The sequence below is a fragment of the Carettochelys insculpta genome, chromosome 6 (genome assembly GCF_033958435.1).
Source record: "Carettochelys insculpta isolate YL-2023 chromosome 6, ASM3395843v1, whole genome shotgun sequence".
Classification (NCBI taxonomy): domain Eukaryota; kingdom Metazoa; phylum Chordata; order Testudines; family Carettochelyidae; genus Carettochelys; species Carettochelys insculpta.
The window spans coordinates 108,048,191-108,070,477 of NC_134142.1; the positions used below are offsets into that span (position 1 = coordinate 108,048,191).

General features: G+C 41.9%; 1 protein-coding gene across 3 annotated transcripts in view; it reads left to right on the forward strand.

The window, feature by feature from the left end:
* OSBPL5 (oxysterol binding protein like 5) overlaps window positions 1-22,287 on the forward strand; it is a 243,061-nt gene that overhangs the window by 44,926 nt on the left and 175,848 nt on the right. Inside the window, exons 2-4 of one of the 3 annotated variants that reach the window (XM_074997785.1) lie at window positions 15,930-16,026; window positions 17,614-17,728; window positions 18,589-18,703. The exons of the other annotated variants lie outside the window; for them this stretch is intronic. The gene's annotated coding sequence lies outside the window, so the exon portion shown is untranslated. The remainder of the gene's footprint in view (window positions 1-15,929; window positions 16,027-17,613; window positions 17,729-18,588; window positions 18,704-22,287) is intronic. 3 annotated transcript variants of the gene reach the window in all.

Below are 22,287 nucleotides of genomic sequence, written 5' to 3' on the forward strand. Positions count from 1 at the left end.
TGAAGAAGCCACGTTTGGACAAACTCCCCAAGGTTTAGCTAACCTAGTAAGTCAGAAAAATCAGAGCAAAATTTCCATTGAAATCACCACCAGCAGGATCATCTGCTTTGGCTCTGGATGCCCAATTAACAGTGTATAAAATGCCATGGTGTGAATGTGTCTGGCAATGGCACATGACAGGAGTTCTCACCCATTTACGTTTTGCTGAAGGAAAGTCAGATTCTGAATTTACCATGACTATCTCACTCTAGTAAGTTCTTCTGGATGCTGATCAACATTCTCCCTTGCACATACCTGTCAGCTGCAGCCATCTCAAAGATGCCCCCTGGCCTTCACATCCTTACACAGATGAAGTAAAATGCTCCTTTTTCCTTCTTCTAAATCAACACCACACAAGGCTCACTCATGTTCTCCTTCTCTCCCCTTTATTAGCTTGGTTCTGCATGTAATCTGTATTGTGCAATTGGCATTTTTAAACTGAACTCCCCAAAGAAGTCAATAAAGAGTTTGGCTTAAAAATCAATGATCTAATATAGCCCAGAGCTATTAAACTATTGTGCATCTTTACTAAATTACCTGGGGATGTACGAGTAATGATTGGGTTCTTACAGAGGGAAGTAATGGCTGTCATTCGGGGATGGCTTCCCTTAAAAAAAAATACGGATTCTTAGAAATCTGCTAGGCTAGGTTTGAAAAGAGAACTACTGTGAACGTGAGCTGTCCATGTCCTGAAACACAGTTTGCTTTACTCTAACTTCTGAGTTTTGACTTGATCTCTCCTGACATAGCTAAGTGGCTCATACCTGGAGGCCCATAAAAAATCTCACTTGTCTTATGCTTATTATTGGGTTATGGAACTGCTATTGATAGAAAAAGCATTGTATACTCAGTTATTTTTCCTGTTGATTTATGTTCATTTAACCAGCAAGGAAGCGTACTATACTGTAGAGAAACGTACAGTCTGTGTGTGCTAAGAGGCAAAGGTCAGATGGCATTTTGCAGTGGCTTCTTGGGACAGATTGCTTAACCCGTTATTAGAAGAAGAAATTATATTAGTACGACTTACAAAAATGTCAGAGAGGTTAGACTTCTATGTCAGTTCTAATGGAATATTCAAGGGACAGTTTGCAAGGTCGTTCTAATCCTTTCAATTTCATTCTGTGTATTTGTTTATTTTCTACCATATAATTGTCTGTTTCGGCTATTTGACAGCGTTCTACTAACACAGATTACTATTAGCATACAGTATTATTATTGTTATTTATTCCTACTGTGGGAGTGCCCAGAAGCCCTGATTTGGGATCAGAACTTCATTGTAGTGGGTACTGTGCACACATATTAAAAAGATATTGCCACAAAGACTTTTACAATATTAGCACATGATGAGAAACAGTAGGGCTGTGTCTACATGACAGAGCTATTTCAGGATACGTTGGTATTCCAAAATGGATACTCCATGTCTTTGAAATGCTCCTGTTCTTTTGAAATATTTTTCTAAATAACTGGTGTGCTGTTTCGGCATCCCTGTACTCATTGCAGGAGAAGTAAGGGGAGCTTCAAAATAGTGCATTATTTCAACATTTGGCACTGCTTAGACAGAACCAAATGTCAAAGTAGCCTATTTTAAAATAAATTTAGATAAGATGTGCAGTTTATACTAATTTTGAGTTTAGGGTGCTGTATAGACATAGCCTGGGTGAACAACAGATGGGGGGAAGAAACAAGGTAACCCAGAAACATCCATGATTAATAGACTAAGCAGCAGTCACAGAATGCCAGTTCTTCAGCTATGAAGTGAAAAGGGCTTCTGACTAGCAAAGAAATGGATGATAATTTCTAGGAAATGTAGTTTTTCCAGGAGAAGCAGCACAATGTTTGCTTTTTAAAATGACTTCTGCAAATGTTTTCAGTAATTTTTCAGTTTAGAAAATCTTTTTAGCTCCTTTTTGCACGGCCAGAGCCAAAGTCGTCTTCTGTACCCAGAGGTTATAACATCCTGTGAAATGCTGTGTGTGTATTTTGCATGATAAGTGTTCGGCCGTATTTCAATTCAAAGGAGTATAAATTTCTATCTCCTACCATCACCACACACAGGACCTGCTATTGCAAGTGTAACCCACACACCTGCTGGGTGCAGTCACTGTCCCATGTAGTGGCACCTAGACCACTTACAGAAAGAGAAAATGGGTCTTCTCCACAGCCTTAACTGAAAGGCAGCTGGCTTTTATTTCAAACTGTAGATCTTGTGCACTAAGCTCCGGAGGTCCCAGGTTCAAGTCTGTCTGGGGACAGTTACACGAGCTGCTTGACAAAGGCATTCAGGAAAGGACCTAGTTATGTGTTGCTGAAGGATTTGAATTCAGTGGCCTTTCTCTAGTTTAAAATCTGAGAGTAGAATTTGGCCCAAAATGCATTAGGTTTGGGATTTCCCAAGGAGCTGGAAGCTATGGCTACACTGTAGTTTCTATTTTGGGATATATTTGTATCCTGAAATAGAAACCCGGGGGCTAAACACTGCAGTCAAAGTAGCAGTGCTATTTTGAGCACAGTATTCCATGTCCTTTACCCCTGGTTGTGAGAGGGGTAGCAGAAACTTTGAAATAGCTGCTTATTTCAAACTTTCGTGCTGTTTGGATGGCACCATGTTCAAAATAATTTAACTCAAAATAACTTACAAATTGCTTAAGTTATTTCAAGTTACAGCTACAGTGTAGCCATAGCCTAAGTGAACTAAAATGGAATTTAGGCACCTAACTCTTACTGTTCCTTAGGAAATCTTAGTGCTAGTCCAGTCTGCCTTGATGTGAAAGAAGGTGTCCAAAACCCCCACTGCCTTTTCTTGGCATGACTGTATGTTTTTTCAAGAGTAGTCTTTGCTGTTGAGCTTTTATTTCAGAGGTGTGTCTGACTTAGCAGGCAGCTCCACTGTAAGTCTCTGCCTTGAAATGGAACACAAGCTCTAGGATGCATCCTTTAGGATACCGAGACCCCATCTGGCAATGACAAACCTTCCTAGCCGCTACATGCCTCACTGTTTGTTCCATAGACCGTCACATATTGGGCTGCTGACTCGTTTGTTTTCATGTAATCAGTATAGGCTGTGATGATGCCTGAAGGATAGTTTTTAAATAAACTGTGGTGATGTGCAAACAGAATCAGAAAGAAACGGCTTTCAGTGAGGGGCAACATGCAAGTGAAACCTACATCGTCGTCACTGAGACTCAGCATAACTTTCACCCAGTCATCCTCACTTTTTTGTAAGTCCTGCCTGGTCCTCATGCCTAGTTGCTCCCTTCATCTCTTTTTCATGCTCTCATTTTCATTACTTCTGTGATGGTGCCTCTGTGTGTGGAAGAAGCATCGAGTCCTCTTCTCTGTTCTCCTTCATATGCCTTTAAAACCAGCTTTTCAAAGAATACCAACAGTCCCTCCTCTCCCTGTAACCTGCATGGTTTTCATGCATGAATTATCTGGCATTTGTTTGACTTGTGTTACATTGTTTATGAGGTTTTCAGGGCAGGGAACTTTCCTTTATGTTAATGACATGGCCAATAATTTCCATATTAAAAGACAAGTGGCACAAATGGGATTTAATCTAGGGTCATCTGGGTGAGTGAGAATACCACCAGCAAAAGAGAGCTCTCAACAGCTATACTCGATCATTAGTATGGCTGCAGACTCTTATGCCAGCCTGTTGTGGAGGAACTGTCTCAGCAAGGAGATGGACTTAACAGGGTATGAAGAAAGTGGAGTGGAACTCTCCTGTGGCAGTTCTCAATTGGTGTGGACCATCACTAGCTTTTGTAAGTTAGAACGGCACTATGGGTTCTGTAACTCACATTAAGGCCAAGACGTGAGAGCTGGACAGCCACTGTAACAGGCTCCCTGGTACTTGAAACTCTGCGCCAAAGACATGCAATTGATAATCAGGTCCCAGACAGGGAAGGGATAAAAGTGAATGGTTGTGGGCAGAAATGATGTAGCATGTAGTGTGTTAAGTATGCAGCTCTGGATGTCGAATGTCCCCTTCTGTATGTTTCAGTCACTGAATGATTAGATATGATATTTTTCTAAAGATTAGCCTCAGTTAAACTCTTACAATGTATTTTTATGACTCTTTGCACCTATAGCTTCAATATCTATCATCTAGGTTACAGTCAGAGCTTTGATTGCTTTCAAAAATTAACTCCTACTTAAAGCACGACTCTAACAGCAGCCTATAAACTTGTAGCCTACATAGGTTTTCATTATGTTTTTCCTCCAGAAACACTGGAGGGTAAATGCATTACACCAGGCTCTCTATTTGTAAGCATATGTAGATACAGTATTTGGTTTTGATTTTGAATAATGTATGGCTAATAAAATAAAATTGAGCAAAGCTATTCCATTTTTGTCAGTTGCCTGATTTAATATTCAGTGCCTCTTTCATTATCCATGAAGGAGTTTAATTCTCAGAATCTGCACAAACAACTGCAGGGTCTTCATCCCATGTGTCTAATGCTACATTCTCCATCCAGTCCTATGATCTCCAAGTCTCTCAATCTGTTTGAGTCCATATCTAATTCCAATCGATAAGCCAGGTGTGAAGGATTCTGGAATTCCACATGATTCCTTTAGACAATGAGACCCAAAGACTCAGAATCTGGAATGTTAAAAGATATTCTTATTCACCAGTCACCACACACAAGAGAGGCATGCTGTGTTTTTTTCAGATGGTATGGACAGGTTTTCACTGGTCTCGGGGAGTGTGACAATTAAGGGATGTATGAGCATGTTGTACTCTAGAAGTTAGCACTGTCTCATTTACATATTCTTTACTATGCCAAATCTTTAAAAAAATCCAGTGTCACATAGTTAAACCCCATTCCCTGTAGGCAGCTTTGTTTTCTAAGATGGCTGTATTATCAGCAATATGAAAATAATTACAATAATTTCAGTCTGTGTCACAAAGTCTGTCTGTCACAAAGTGTTTCTCATTCACACACTCACAATCTCTTTGTCTCTCTCTATAGCCTCCAGTCCTTCTGCCAGAAGCCCCATGCTTTCTGGGGAACCCAGAGCCAGACCACAACCAGTACCAAAATTTGTGGAATGGCCCCTCTGTGAAAATTATTGTCCACCCCAGTTGTAAATTTACAGGACAAACAAGGCGGATTACAAATTGTTAAAATGATCACCCAGACTTATATTTCTAATTTCATATACAACAATGATACTTGCACAAAATTAGAATATACAGCTTTAGCAATCTTAACATTAAAACTGTTAGGTTACATGAGGTGTTTTGTTCAGAGTAACTCTGAGTTATGAACATTTATATTCACAGGCTAATTTTATAAAGCATGGAGGGCTCCATCTCAGCAATAATTTCAGCAAAGGTTGTCTGTGTATAGAGGGATTGATGTTTTAAACATCTGAGTAAATTAGTAATGACTATCAGCGATTCTCTACCGTGCTTCCCAAAGGAAAATATCTATCATAAATGAGGCAATTAAGTGCAGCGCCTTCTGCACTAATTTAATGCAGACTTTTTTCTCATTGTCTTATTAGTTAACTGTTAGGCCTAAAAGGCATGTTTTATAAGCTTGCTGCTTGCAAACCAGCAGTGTATCTGAACCGGAGACAGGCAAATGTGATTGGGATTTATGGTAAGAGCCTTCCGCAGATTTCAGATATGCAGGGTAGAATGAATTGTGATTTCCCTGCTGCAAAAGGGGAATAAACTAGGAATATTTCCAGATACAATACAGTAAACAAACATTGACATGCCAAAATATTTCAGAGATTGGATCATTTTAAAAAGAAATAGAGAATAGTAAAATGGTTTGATAACTCACCAAAGGCAAGATGATTGTTTTGCTACGAACCCTTAGCAAAAGGCAGCATGTAGCTGCACCACTGCAAGAATAGAATGGAGCCAGACTGTGGTTCCCTGAGCTCTGGAAAGGAAGACCTATTATATTTAGCACATATCACTTCCCCCAAGCTCTCTATCTCAGAAGCACCATTAGCAGATAGTTTGAGGGACCCACAGCCAAGGCCATATATGCATATCTCATAGAGCTGGAAGAGACCTAAAGAGGTCATCAAGTCCAGTCCCTTGCCAGGGCCAAGCACATCCCTGACATGTATTTTTTAATCTGTTTGCTACAGACTCCTAAATGGCCTCTTCAAGGATTGAGCTCATAACCCTGGGTTTACAAGGCCAAGGCTTATACCACTGAGCTATGAATTAGGGAAGTAAATGCTCTTTTAATTGGTTAACCAGTTAAATACTAGGTTTAACCAGTTAACTGATTAAACCAAAGGGGGTTGGGGAATAGGCATCTGGGGAGGCCATTCCAGCCCAGCTGTGCTAGAGTGGCCCTCTTGCCATGGACGGGGCGGCTCTGGTTGGGCTGGAGAGCCCCTGCTTGTGGTGTGCTAGAAACCAGGCTGCTCCGGCATGGTTGGAGCATCCCTGCCTGTAGCACCACCGCAGGTGCGGGGCACGCCAGTGCATCCTGTTCACCAGTTAACCAATTAAACTTTAACTTCCCTAATATGAAGTTCCCATCCATCTGTGTGACAGAAGTAGCAGCTCTGCGGAAATTGCTCTTCCCTTTGCATTGTTACCTTTGATGCAGATAAAACCAAAAAGCAGTCATGTTGCACTTTAAAGACTCACAAAATAAGAGTTGGCAACGGGGCTTGTTGCTGGGGAAAAGTTCCAGGATTAGTATTTCTGTGGTATGGCATGTGGCTGCTAGTGAGAATTTTCCTGAGGTTAGGTGGTTGTCTGTAGCAAAGCACAGGCCTCTCACCCTGTGCCAGTGAGAGTGTAGCGTCATGTTCCAGTGTAGGTTGTAGATTGCTGATAATGCACTGGAGGGGTTTGAGCGGTGGTTGGAGTTGGGGTTGAGTCACTAATTCTGGAACTTTTCCCTGCAACCAAATCTATTGCGAACTCTGTCCACATAGTTACTCAGGAATCACTGTTACTGGACCTAACCACGTCAGTTACAACATCAGGGGATCATATTTCTGTACCTCCACTAACGTTATATATGTCACAATGTGCCAGCAATGCCTCTCTGATATGTATATTGGACAGACTGGACAATCAATTTGCCAAAGAATGAATGGACACAAATCTGACATCAGGAATCTGAATACACATAAACTTCTCAATGAGCATTTCCATGGAGCAGGCCATAGCATTAAAGACCTGAAAATCTGCATCCTAAAATAAGAGATTTTAACACCAGATTACAAAGGGAGGCATCTGAACTGGAGTTCATTCTCAAGTTTGACATTTTGCACCGAGGTCTCAATGGAGATAGCAATTATCTTTCATATTGCAAGAACAGTTTCCTCATCTTTGATATTTGTGGAGATCTCAGGTGAGTCACTTAACAGACACTTAGCGAAAGTAATTTTCTTCCCCCCTCTTACCCCCCTTCTGTCCTATGTAGCTGATTTGTCAGTTTTAATTTTTTTCTTTTTATCTTTCTGCTGAATTCTCGTTGTGCTGGTTTACATTCTTCAAAATTTCAAGATCTGAAGAAGTGGGTGTGTCCCATGAAATCTCATCACCTAATAAATTATTTTGTTAGTCTCTAAAGTGGTACATGACTGCTTTCCTGGGCTGTGAAGATGTAGACTAACACAGCTACCTGTCACTATTCTGATGCAGATAGTGAGTGCAGAATAGGCTGCAAGCTCTGACACCCAAACGCATAAGAAGATTTAGGGCCTGATACCGTGCGCATTGGAGTCTATGGGAACCTTTTGATTGTATTCAATAGGTGTAGGATCAGGCCCTCAAATATTACAAGGCAAAAGGTGAAATGAGAGGACTTTTACCTGTCAAAACCTGAGTGCAGCTCTCTTTCCCTTTGCTATGACAGACATTATTATAGCAGCCCACTAAGCAGCTTTCCTAGCACTGCATAAAGCAGATAAAATTCAGAACCCTGAGTGCTTAACTGAGGAGATAACTAATGGAACTCTGTCTCAGCTACAGTGTTTTGTTCTAAAATTTACTAATCTGCAATTAAATTTACATATTTTTACATTTTCTGCTCCTTGTTTGTGAATGCTTAAGGTTTTCCTTGTTATCTACCGTAAAGAGTTTTGAAGGGTTCTAGGAGAATGTTTTATCCATTGTAATTAATTTTAGAGGCATTTCTATTCCATTTCACAATAGTGGGCCTGATTTGAACTTACACCGACACCTATTTGTAGTACTCTTGCAGTACAAAGGGACCTTTAGGTGGGAGTAAATTATTTTTATACTCACTTAAAGGCCTCTCTGCATGGCCAGAGTAGTATAAAGTATTCATAGTGTAAACTAGAATAAGGCCCCAAAGATTTTCTTTATCTGGTAAGGCAAGAAATATTATAATTTGATTATACTGTATTGAAAATTAGAGCACTTGTCAAAATGTTTGTGAAAGAACTATTCTTTTGCTTTAAATCTTAGTAGTCATCTTCAAAAAATAAAATATGGACATTTTTGCTTTAAAAATAACCCATGTGGCTATAATTTGTTTCCCTGTTGCCTTTGCCCAGTGTCATCTGATAGGACCATCTTTCTTTCTGTGGTGCTAGGGCTGATCTTTATGCTGTCAGGCCCATGGCTCATGCAGGCGCTCTGGGGACGACCTAAGGCTTTTCACATTGATTTTTGTTTGTCATCTGAGTCATCAGCATATTTTATTCCCTCTAGATGTACCCAGGAATGCAAATGCCAGATTTTCTCCCTGAACATGTTTGTAGGCACAGCTGAAGTCTTGAGCCTTGTGCACAAGTAAATTCACCCCTCCTCCATTTATAGTAAGCCAAATGTTACCTCTCTCCTGAGAAGCACAATTAGCATGCAGAAGGACCTGGTTATATTTCATTTCCTATGGTTTTTCCCCTGCACTTTTGTTTCCCACACGACAGTAATTTAACGGAATTTCTTTTCAGATATAAGACTGTCTTCTCTCTTCTCAAGCTCAGTGACAATAAAAATACTGTACTGCCAGTCCAAGCATTCAAAAAGTCATGAGTCAGGATTTTTAATGAGGAGATTGTCATAAAAATCAATAAATTTTTTCGAAAAGAATTTTCATTTTCCTTCTGGTTTCTCAGCCTTTAGGGCTCACTCAGTTCACATTTTCATGCTTTTCTGTGTGATCAGTAGAGCTATAAATTTACTTTTTCCTTTTATTTGAAATCTGAGGTTCTTACTTAATCACAAGACTCCAGGAGCTGTGGCCTTAGAAAGAATATCAGATATCGTGTGACTTGCAGTAAACTCATGAGTATTAGCAATGCTGTAAATGTGTCAGAGGGGCAGCCATGTTAGTCTGTAGCTTCACACATAATAAACAGTGCTGTAGCACCTTAAAGACTAACTAAAGCTCATGACCTAATAAATTTGTTAGTCTTTAAGGTGCTATAGAACTACTTGTTATTTGGAAATGTAAAGTAGTGCTGACCCTTCTATTACATTTGAACACCCCAATCTCAGAATACTTTAACCAGGAAAAAAATTGAGACTCGGTCTTTCAATCTGGGTGCCTAAACACAGACCAACATCTAAACAGAAGCAGCCTGATTTTCAGATGTGCAGAGCTCCTGAAATTCCAACTAAAGTCAATAGGAGTTTTGAAAATCAGGACACTTCAGGCACACTACGTGTGGGGTTTACAATCCTAAACTGAAACATCTAGCTTTGCAGTTTTGACTGTGGTATATTTTCATCCCAGTTTTCTTACAAATGACAGTCTTCAAAGTTATATTTATTTAAGGCTCAATCTTGCACCCATTGAATTCAATATTGAAAATCCCATTTGACTATGGTGGTCCAGGATCAGGTGTTTACTGTAGATTTTGATTTAGTGACTTATCAAAAGTCCAGTGAAGTAAATGAAACGACTGTTGACTATTGACTTCAGGAGTTTTTGGATCATATAAATAAAAAGTTTGGTTTTGTTATAAAAATATTTTTCTATCTTTCATTTTCTATCTTTTACTTTAAATTCCCTCCTCTCTGTCATCAGTGTTCTCCAGATCTGAAGAATTGGGTCTGTCCCACAAAACCTCATCACCTACTAAGTGATTTTGTTAGTCTTTAAGGTGCTACAGGACTGTTTTTTTGTTTGTTTTATGAAGATACATACTAACACTGCTACCTCTCTGAGACCTTACTTAAGAAGTTTAGGAAGAAAGTACCTTTGGCAAAGAATAGACTGTTGCAGAGCCAGTGGGTGCATAAACATTAACCTATTAAAAAAGTTAGTCTGGAAAAATGTTGAAAGGTATAAATGCAGGACAGATGGATTAATGGCCCTCAGTGAAGTTCCTATACATTTCAATGATTTGTTTATTTAGGTCCTAACTCAACTGCCCATAGTGGCATGTACTTTAATATTAAGCACATACTTCTGAGCTTTACTGAACAGGCATGGACATGAGTGTATGCTTAAATATTTTTCTGAATTGTAGCCCCAGACAAGTTGCATAGATGGGTCACCAAATGAAATTCATGGATAGCAGGTTTAAAACTAACAAAAAGTTTCACTTCACTCAGCGCATAGTAGGTTTGTGGAACACCTTGCCAGAGGATGATGTGGAGACCAGGACTTTAACAGAGTTCAAAAAAGAACTAAATAAATTCATGCCGTTTAGGTCTATCAATGGCTATTAGCCAGGGTGGGTAGGAATGTTGCCCCTACCCTCTATTTTGTCAGAGACTAGAAATGGATGACAGGTGAGGGATCACTTGATGATTACCTGTTCTGTTCAGGCCGCCTGGGGCATCTGGCATTGGCCTCTGTCTGAAGGCAGGATACTGAGCTGGATGGACCTTTGGTCTGACCCATACGACCCTGTATGGCTGTTCTTATGTTCCCTGATTTTTTTTCATGCCAATAATTATGCCGGTATGTTTTTAAACCTAATAGACAATCTGTCACACTATCCTTGTACTATGTTAATTCTTCAATTTTTTAATCCAAAAACATTTTCAGGGACTGTCCAAATCTAATAAAAAGCTCTGATTTCTCTTTATTGCCGTCTTTCTCTGAGGTCAGCATCCTTTCATTTTCAGCTCAGAATATTTTGTTTTGAACAGTGGTATTCCTTTTGTTTTGAGCAATGACACTGACCCTGTGATATTTTTCCCAAATGATCTAAATACACACAGATATTCTTTTCTAAGTCCTAAAAATTATCTTGGTCTTCTTGAGGAACTTGTGAAACACTTGGATATTGATCCAAGTTCAGAAGTGAGACCTCTTCCCTGTTCTAGATATTAAGATATCTACAAGGATATCAGTTGTAGTCATAGAATGGATCACATTTAATTCTCCTTCAAGTGATTGCTCATGTCCATTCGAAGTTGGGTGTGCGTGTGCACATGTTCAGTTGCCAGAAGCTTTTTGCCCTAGACAGTAGCCATAGAGTCAGTGTTGTGCCCACTGGAGTGGTGCCGGTATGGCAACCAATATATGCACCGCCCGCCCAACCCCCCGTTCCACTCAGTTCTTTTCTCGTAGCACTGCTGGTCATTGGAGCTCTTGCTTTCTCTGCTCAAATTTTTAGCTAGTAGCATATAGTAGTGTAAATAGTTCTTGAAGAAGTGAAAATAGTTTTAATACTTAATAGTTAATCTTAGTGTTTTAACTAATTAGTGTTTTAACTAATCAGTGTTTTAACTAATAGGTGAGGTGGGGCTTTCCGTCCCCCTTGGTGCCTCAGCATTGGGGAATGCCTGGCTCCCCAGTCTTTAAGCCTTGTTCAAAATGCAGCAAGCTCATGCCAAAAAGTGACCCACATTCAACCTGTTTGATTTGCTTGGGGAAAGGACACTTGCATGATCTCTGTCCAATCTTAGGGCTCAACACCTTAAAGTCCTCTTAATGGAGGTGGCTCTTAAGCCTCAAGAGTCTCCTGCAGGAGTGGAGAGTGGAGCCTCCTCAGTGCAAAGTGCACCAGCGCCGTCAACCACGATGCCACCTAAGGACTCCCGGCACTGAGAGCAGGTGCAGGCACTGTTGCCTTCTTGGCACCATAGGAGTGAATCTCCAGTTCCGATGAAGAGGAGGAGGCATGAGAGGCACCACTCACTGAAGACAAAGTGGGGCAGCCTCCAGTCCAAGGCTCTGGCATGCACTGCCGAAGGGCTGGAGGCACATCTATTGAAGCCACTGGGAAGTGGGAGTCCGCAGGCACTGGACATACCCTCAACACTGGAGACATTTTGAGCAGCACAAGGACTTCTGCAGATGATGATGCTGGGTCCTTCTCTGTCTGTGGAGGACAGGTGCTGTAGCACTGACACAGAGTTATCGGGACTCATGGATGTGATACTGGCGCCAACCTCCGTGCTCATGTCGAAGTCAGCACTCACACCATATTCATTGCTGAGCACTCCAATGCTGACCCAACAGACTGTGGGCCAGTTTCAGGTGCCCTATACTCTGGCACCAACTCCGATGGCCCCGCCATGGTCATCTGCTTCTGAACTGGTGTCAGAGTTGGACTTCTTTTACTTGAGCTCTGGACAGAGTGGGAGCTCAAGAAGGTTGCACCATAGCCATCGCAGGCACCGTAGACATCGCTTGGCCGATATGGGTTGGTCACTGGCTTCTCAGGCAACTCAGCCCTTCTGGACCCCGTGGGCATTCCGCGAGGCACAGGGCTAGGCCATTGGAGTGCCTTTAGTGATGCTGGGGGCCCCATTGATCCCATGCTCATCACCATCAGCGTCACTGGGCGTCCCACCACCGGAACAAAGACAGGAAGGAGCGGTCATCATGGAGCCGCCTGCGTCGACTTCTTTGGCGTCAGCCTCGGCACCGTTTTTGGCGCTGTCGCAGTGGGACTGGACCCCTTTGGTGCCAGCACCATCCGTAATTGTATCTCCAGTGCCAATGGGGCAGACACCACCCCAGGCACTGGCACTGACTCAAGTGCAGTAAGCAGTAATGGCACTGTTTGTGCCACCTGTGGCGGGGTTTTCTGGCCAGCCAGTGCCCATGCCAGTTCTGCCTATGGTGCCCCCTGGTGTGCCCATAATTTCCATGGGGGGCCAAGTGCCTGAGCAGGTCACTACTGCCCTTCCCCTCCAAATGGAGGCACAAGGACTATCCTCTTCTTCCTCCCTGGATGAGGTGGTGGCGGGCTTATCGACCTCACCTGTATTGGAGGATGGCAGGGCTTTTCAACAGCTCCTTAGGAGAGTGGCCCAAAACTTGGGAGTGCAAGCAAAGGAGGTCTGGGATGAAATGGACCCTGTCACAAACATTTTGTCCTCCACAGGCCCCACCAGCATGTCTCTGCCCATAATCAAAACAATTGGAACTCTGGCTAAAATGGTTTGGCGGCCCCTGCTTCCACCCTTCCTACGGCCCATAGGAATGAGAGACAGTACTTTGTCCCATCCCAGGGCAATGAACATTTGTTCATGCACCCTCCTCCTGGCTCCCTGATAGTTGACGCTGCTAACCATAGAGAGCACCGAGGGTTCCAGGGTCCGTCCCCAAAAAATAGAGAAGCTAAACGCTTGGACATCTGTGGGAGGAAGGTCTATTCAACTGGAGGGTTGCAATTAAGAATTGCTAACCAGGAGGCTGTGGTTAGCAGGTATACTTATAAGACAGTCGGCGCCCTGTCTAGGCTCTCTGAGCTGGTGCCACCCAAAGCCAAGCAGGACTTCACAGCCGTAATGGAGAACAAACTGATTTGAAGGGTGGCCCTGCAGGCAGGGTTATGGCCTCCGGCGTGGCAATGCGCAGGGGGGCTTGGTTGCAGGTTTCCAGCCTGCCTCATGAGGTCCAGAAGACAATCCAGGACCTCCCCTTTGATCGCCCTGCCCTATTTTCAGATAAGACAGATAAAATACTGCATAGTCTTGAAAGACTCTTGGGCCACTCTCCACTCATTGGGCCTGCATACACCCAACAACCAAAGCAGGCATGTTAACCACTGTCCTCAGGAAAGACAGTTTCCAGAGCCACAAATGGACGGCAGTAAATAGTGGAACAGTACAGGTAGGCACTGTTCAGGCCAACAACCTCAAGGCCACCAAAAAGGCCCACAGCAACCCAAGCCTCAGTTTTGATGGCACAGTTGTGAGTGTCAGGTCAGTCTCACCCACTCCAGCATCCCCACTTTTTTCGTTCTGCCTATCCCCCTTTTACCATACATAGTGAAAAATCAACACTGACCAGTAGGTCCAGCCTATGGTAGAGAGGGGATACGCTATTCAGTTGTCTTTGTACCCCCCTTCCTCACTCTCTTCCCTGTCCCTCTTCAGGGACCCCTGTCATGAGCTCCTGTTATGGTAGGAATTGCAATGCCTAGTCTTTGTCTCATAAACTATTGTTTACAAGCCAGAGTTGATCTTTCCCTGGCTTCAGTCTATCCTATATCCTCTTTAGGTGGGAAAGCAGTTTCAAGGGCCAGCTGAAAATGACTGTTGACTGCTCATCCCTTAAATAGAATTTCCCCAGGAGGGGAAGCCTTTGTTTTATCTCCTCTTCCCCATGGAAGAATGTCAGCTTCAAGATTGATTCCAGCACCAGGTGGCATGGTCATGTTTCTTTGCAGTACAAACCATAGTTTAGGCTTACAGAAAAAACAAAGTATAAGAGAGAGAGCCAAGTTAGTCTGTATCTTCAAAAGCAACAAGAAGTCCTGTGGCACCTTATAGACTGACAAATTTTGTGCATAAGCTTTCATGGGCAAAGACCGGCTTTGTCAGATGGGTCTTTGCCCATGAAAGCATATGCTCCGAAATGTGTTAGTCTATAAGGTGCCATAGGACGTCTTGTTGTTTTTGAAGAAAAAACAAAGTCATTCACAGACTGTAGGTTTGAGTACTGAGCCATTAGTTTTCCAGTTATCACTAATGGCCCTCATTAGCACATTTAAAATTCTTAACAGATTCACTCATCACATTTCTAACTTCACATGCAAGAATGGTACATGAACAGAAATAGAATATACACATTCAGCAGATTATAACTTTAAAAATGTCACAGGATGCATTTTGCCTGAAGCATCTTCAAGTTATGCATATTCATAAGGCAATTTTCATAAAGCCTGGAGGGGGCCCTTTGACAGTCTCCATCATATTGTTCCAGTTAATTTTTCTGATCTGCTACTTCATACAGTTTAACAAGAGTGCCTAATGACTCTTTCTGCTTTTGCCTTCACTGCATTTTGGCCAGAAAAGTGGAGTTTGAGAATTCAGGATCCCACCTTCCAGAATAAAATACAATAGATTTGTTGAATTGTACTTGGCTTACAACAATGAAAACTTTTGAAGCACTTTATCAGACAGAGCTATCTTGAGATATTTGTTATAAAAGTTAATAGATTCTACAGAGTCAATGATCTTTTAGAAGCCTATGACTATATATATCTTTATTTTAGACACTATCAAGAAGCTGGGGACATATATATTCCTATCTGAAATTGGCATGGTATTTAAAGGCTGAGGCCTCTAATTACAGTCATTGGCTTACATCCAATGGACTTAAATGGGAACAAGACCAGCCCCCAAATTCTTCCCTTAGATAAGGATTATGTTGCCTGTTCTTGCAATTTCATTGTGATTCCCACAATACTTGGTGATTACTTTAAACCCTAGCTTTAGGAGGCATGGGGTCACTCATGACTGTGCAAAACCTGGAAAATGTCAAGTTTTTATAGGCTCAAAAATCAAATTGCGAATGAAAACTCAAAATGTATTATTGAACCAAAAAAAACCCTTGATTTTAAGCCAGTGTCATTAATTTTGGGGTTAGAGTCATGGATCTGTGAATATTGTGGTTTGGCATTCTGATAGGCAGGAGGGGATACTATTGACGTAATTGGTAGTTACACACGCAACCACAGAAATGGTCTTATAAGAGGAACCACTCAAAATTATTTTGACCTTCTCCCAAAAGGACATTATGCATGGGGTGCTCTGGAGCTGCTTGGTTTACAGATTGTTACGTTACTGTCCCCTCCTCTGAACAAGTCTTCAACAATAAGGCCAAAAAGGTAAGTAACCAGCAAAATAGGAAATTTAGAAGATACTCCTTGCTTTACCAAAACAAAAAAGCAGTCAAGTAGCACTTTAAAGACTAACAGAATAATTTTATTAGGTGAGCTTTCATGGGACAGACCCACTTCTTCAGACCATAGCCATACCAGGACAGACTCAATATTTAAGGCATAGAGAACCAAAACAGTAATCAAAGTTGACAAATCAGAAAAAAATTATCAAGGTGAGCAAATCAGAGACCAGAGGGGTGGGCAGGAGAGGAATCAAGAATTAGATTAAGCCAAGTATGCCAAAGAGCCCCTATAATGCCCCAGAAAGTTTGCATTCCGGTTCAAACCACATGTTAATGTGTCGAATTTGAATATGAAAGAGAGTTCAGCAGCTTCTCTTTGTAAAGCAGACTGGAAATTCTTCAACAAAACACAGACTTTTAAGTCATTAACAGAATGGCCCACTCCATTAAAATGTAGACTAACTGGTTTGTGGATCAGGAATGTGTTGATGTCTGTTTTGTGCTCATTAACTCTTTGTCTGAGAGAGTTTGAAGTCTGTCCAATATACAAAGCATCTGGGCATTGTTGGCACGTGATGGCATATATGATGTTAGTTGAGGAGCATAAGAATGTGCCCGTGCTTTTATGAGTAACCTGGTTAGGTCCAATGATGGTATCGCCAGAATAGATATGTGGACAAAGCTGGCAGTGGGCTTTGTTGCAAGGAAAAGTCCCAGGACTGGTATTCCTGCGGTATAGACTGTGGCTATTGGTTAGAATCCTCATAAGGTTGGGAGGTTGCCTGTAGGAGAGAACACCTAGGGCCTTCTGGAGTGTGGCATCCTGATTAAGGATAGGTTGTACGTCTTTAATAATTCGTTGCAGTGGTTTGAGTTGGGGGCTGTAGGTGATGACCAGTGGTGTTCTGTTCTTTTTCTGATTTGTCAACTTTGGTTACTGTTTTGGTTCTCTATGGCCGTGTCTACACATGCCCCAAACTTCGAAATGGCCACACAAATGGCCATTTCGAAGTTTACTAATGAAGCGCTGAAATGCATATTCAGCGCTTCATTAGCATGCGGGCGGCCGCAGCACTTCGAAATTGACGCGCCTCGCCGCCGCGTGTCTCGTCCAGATGGGGCTCCTTTTCGAAAGGACGCCACCTACTTCGAAGTCCCCTTATTTCCATGAGCTGATGGGAATAAGCGGACTTCGAAGTAATCGGCGTCCTTTCGAAAAGGAGCCCCGTCTGGACGAGATGCACGGCGGCGAGGCGCGTCAATTTTGAAGTGCCGCAGCCACCCGCATGCTAATGAAGTGCTGAATATGCATTTCAGCGCTTCATTAGTAAACTTCGAAATGGCCATTTGCATGGCCATTTCGAAGTTTGGGGCATGTGTAGACGTAGCCTATGCCTTAAATATTGAGTCTGTTCTGGTATGGCTATGGTCTGAAGAAGTGGGTCTATCCCATGAAAGCTCACCTAGTAACTTATTTTGTTAGTCTTTAAAGTGCTACTTGACTGCTTTTTTGTTTTGATACTATATAGACTAACACAGCTCCTTCTCTGTTACTTTCCTTGCTGTGCAGAACTTTTTTTCTAGATTATGAAGGTAACTTGCTTGCAAAGGAGGATTGTACCTACTTCAAAATCAGGGTCTAAACATGCATCCAAAACCTTCCAGAGCTTGGAATGCCAAGAACTGTAAGTATAGCTTCTCTCTGTTAAGTCTGAGGCTGCTTCTACACATGCCACCTCCTGTCAGTAATGAGGCAATTCGAAGCAGGCTAATGAGGCGCTAACTTGCATATTCAGCACCTCATTAGCATAATGGCAACCTCATGAATTTCCAAGTGCAGACTTTGAATTGCAGGTTGACCGTTCAGATGGGGGCAGCTTTGAAATAAGCCCCTCACTTTGACATTCTGTTATTCCCAAAAAACTAGATCAGAGTAAGGGAATGTTGAATGTGGTGCTTATTTCAAAGCTGCCCCCATCTACACTGTCAGTCTGCAGTTTGAAGTCTGCACTTCAAAATTCATGTGGCTGCCATTATCCTAATGAGTCACTGAATATTCATGTTAGCACATCATTGCCCAGCTTCGAATTGCCTCATCACCATGCCACCTCTGTGTAGAAGCAGGCTGAAAATCCTTGCAGAAAGGAAATGGACTGATGAATTACAGCTAGTTGTTGTTGTTACAGGAAGCAGGCTCTAAAAAGCAGTCAGAAGTAGAGGCTAAAGTTATCTCACTTGTCAGGATAAACAAAGGGCCCAATTCTGAAAACCACAAAGAACTTGGGTTGGCTTCAATGGAAGTTCCATATCCTAAGTGCATGCAGAACTGTCTGCACAGATATCCTTTTAATGCTTCCAAGAGACTGGGTTCATGCCTGGGTACTAGTATGTTAGGTTTTCCTAGCATGGTACAATTCTGAACATTTTGTGGCTTTATCTATCCTGCAGAATTTACTGTTACTGTTGTCACTACAGCCCTAAAAATGATACAGCCGCATTATTTAGGTCTCTGCTCAGACCCTCATAACTTTTCTCTTTCTCATAGGCCTTAACTGAGTGCTGCTTAAAAGGTCCCTATGGTGAGTCAGAAGCAAAAGGAGCTTACCAGTCCTTCTTATACATAGCTGCGGTCACATCCAGATGCTCTGGAATCTTCCCAGGTAGTGAGGAGTGAGCTAGAGAGCACCAAAATGTTTCCTTACTGCGTCTGTTCACAGCACATTTCATGTTATAAATAGTCAGTTGGCTCTCAATTGACACCCATGCACGTTCACTTTGTTTGGTTCTTCCTCTCGTTGCTTGCCTTCAGCTTGCTGTAGAACAGTGGTGAGCAGCCAGCAGCCCTTTGGGGTTCTATGGGTGGCCCGTAAGACATTTTGTTTACTGTTGCCCATGCACAGGTTTGCCAGCTTCTGCTGGTTTCTATCCACATAGGATTTTTTCCCTACCAATATTATTAAAAGTGTCAGACATGTAAAGCAATGGCACGTAAAGTGGGTTGTGTGCTGATTGCTGATAGAATTGATTGGGAGAACTGTGTGCTGGCTTGGCATCCAATCATAGTGCTGCTGTGATTCAGTCAGCACATCATGCAAGTCCTAGGTATCCAAAAACAGCAAAACTATCCTATCCCGTGAGACCATCTCAGTTATGACAATCTTTTAGACCACTGAGATGAAGAAAATTTACTCATTTGACCTACTCACTAGCCTAGGTTGCCCATCACTGCCATTAGAAGCTCCTGGCTCCCTTCCCCATGTTCCTGTCACAGTGTTCCCAATGTCAGTCTCCTAGGCTACGTGTAGACAGCAGACTTTTTCGGGAATACCGGAGGTCTTATGGAAAATAATGTCTAGTGTTTTCAGCAGTGGACTTAAATAATTCATTTTCACAAAGGAATAGAGGTTTTCTGGGGGTTTTATAGTTGTAACTAGGACAACAAAAAGGTTTGTTTTTTTGCTTGAATACATTTTCTGAACAGGCTGCCATGATCTTAACTGAGGTAAACATCCTGTACCTTTAAATATGGTGTGGGTTGAGAAACAGAAGAGGGGCTTCTACAAGAGCTATCAACAACGCATTTGAGGTTTAAAAGGATGCTATTTTTGACCACACACTCTATGAATGGCATTCTCTGTGGGTATGGCTTTGCTTTAACTTCTTATAATGAACTGGCCATCATTTTAGATTTCACAGGTATAGTGTGTGGTACTTGATCAGAATGTGTAAGGCCTTGCTCCTGCAAACTCTTATATATATGCTTAATTTATGCACCTGAGTATTCTCATTTACATTAGTGGGATTACTCACATGTATAACGTAATTAAGGATGTGTCAAAATCTTTTCAGGATCAACTGTTGATTTTCATCTTTGTATTTATTTAAATGAACCAGAATGCATAGTGCTTCATATCTGACATCTCAGGAAGATCTGTTCACTGAATTTGCCTTTGTTAAATTGATTGTGCCTGATTGTCCAGTCTATTTCCCAGATTCTATGATAGCGTTCTTGGATGTAATGAAGGTGAAGTGGCATAAAGTTGGTGTAACTGTTTGACAAATCAGGTCCATTGGTGTCAATTTAGTATATATCTATATAATTGTTCTAGGTTTGTTGTGTTTGGTATCCTGGTATTCATTGGAGAATGGGTATAATTCAAAAGCCTAATGTTACCCATTTCTGAAAAGACTATATTATGAAAACTTCTACCAACTTGAAGATTGGGAACCTGGGCAGCAAATCCTCAGTGCTATGTTGCAGAGCGACACCACTGAAATGATAATTTTATAGCCCTTCGCTTTCTATCCTGAGCGTTCCCATGAAATCATGCATACTCCCACAATATCCTTTTGCAAGGATCACATTTTTTCAAGAGATGCCTCTACAGATGAGAGTTTATCTCTGAATATAACCTGTGCTGTTTGGATTAGGCTGAAGTCTCTCGAGTTCAGAATGAGTCATAATAAGCAAACATTCTGCTATTCAGTGGAAATTACTTTTTCTTTTTACACTCCATCCACACAAAACCAAAAAGCCACATCACCAACAGGGAAGAAAGTGCTTGCAGTCACGAAGCAAGAAACGTACCAAAAGGGTGTCTAAATGAATCATCTTCATATTTGCCAGTGGGAGTGAAAAAGAAAATTACCTGCTGCAGCAGCAGGCATTTTTGGACTTTTGCAGGCAATGGGTTTGTTTTGGTGCCTTCGTAAACTTGAGTGTGCTGTAATCAGTGTTGTAGCTTTTATTATGCACTGTCCCCCAGAGAATGAGATCAGTACCTGAGAGATCTGTATAGAACAATTGTCATCTAAAGGTTTGACAGGGCATGTAGAGTGAAAGTTCACAACATCTTTTCACCCAACTGTACCTGGAGGTCCACAGAAGCCTAGATACTTCTAAGTGCACCTGCTTCTTGAAGAGATTTACCCAGTTGTAGATTTATACTACAAATACATTATACATTATTATGTACTACAAACTGCTGCTGTGTTTTGGTTTCAGTTACTTTGCCAAACTCTTTCTCTTGTCTCTTCGCATCAGTATTGATGAATGTGAATTTTCCAGTTGCACATAGGGAGGTTTTTGTCAACAAACCAAGGATGTTGCCACTGGATCTGTTTTTACCAACAGATTTTCTGTTCTGCTGTTAAGCAGTGGAGTTCTTGAAATTATAAACACAAACACCAGACACATTTTTCCCTCTGTTTGGTAAGAAGGCAGCTTCTTAGACCTGCCTCAGAGAAGCAGAGGGTGAGTGTTTCAGGCCTTGTCTGTTAGAAAATCAGTGTAATATAACATTGATGCAATTTAATCCCTTGTATCCAACTCCAGCTGACTGTGTTCAAACTATCGGAGGGGTAGCCGTGTTAGTCTGGATCTGTAACAGCAACGAAGGGTCCTGTGGCACCTTATAGACTAACAGAAAAGTTTTGAGCATGAGCTTTCATGAGCACAGATTCATCTGATGAAGTTAGTCTATAAGGTGTCACAGGACCCTTCGTTGCTGTGTTCAAACTGTCAGTTATGCAATGGTTTGAATTACTGTGAACATTTGTGGTGCAGGCCTAATTCAAAGTCTACTGAAGTCAATGGGAATCTTTCTGTTGACTTCGCTGAGTAGTGGAGACGGCTCTTTGTCCAAGGTGGTGTAGCACTGAATCAGCTGTGGCTTTTTGACATTTGAGTATGTAGGCCAGAGTTCCTCAGGTCCAAATTCTGGGAGCTTTCACATGGGAGTACTGTGAGATACCTGCAGACTGGATTTACAAACCTCAAACTGGCAAGAATCATGCAAATTGAGTAAGGTAGTGATGACTATGTGAAGAACCATTTCCTTGTAGCCAGTAAAAAAGGTGGCTTTAGTGCCAGTGGTTTTTCTTTCCGGATTAGACCAATTATCAACAGACATAAAGAGGGCTGTGAGGGAGCATGATTAGGGCCCTACCAAATTCAAAGCTACGTAAAATATGTCACAAACCGTGAAATCTGGTGTCCTCCTATCAAGTCTGACCTTTTTTGTGCTTTTACCCTAAAATATACAGATTTCATGGGAGAGACCAATGTTTCTCAAGTTGGAGGTCTTGACCCAAAAGGGAGATGCAGGGGGATCCCAAGGTTAATTTATGGGGTGGGGTGGAGGCCCATGGTGTTGCCATCTTAATTCCACTCTCTCTTCAGAACTATACAACTGGAGAGAGGTGATTGTAATGTTGGCTGGGTTTGCATCTGTGAGGGCACTGT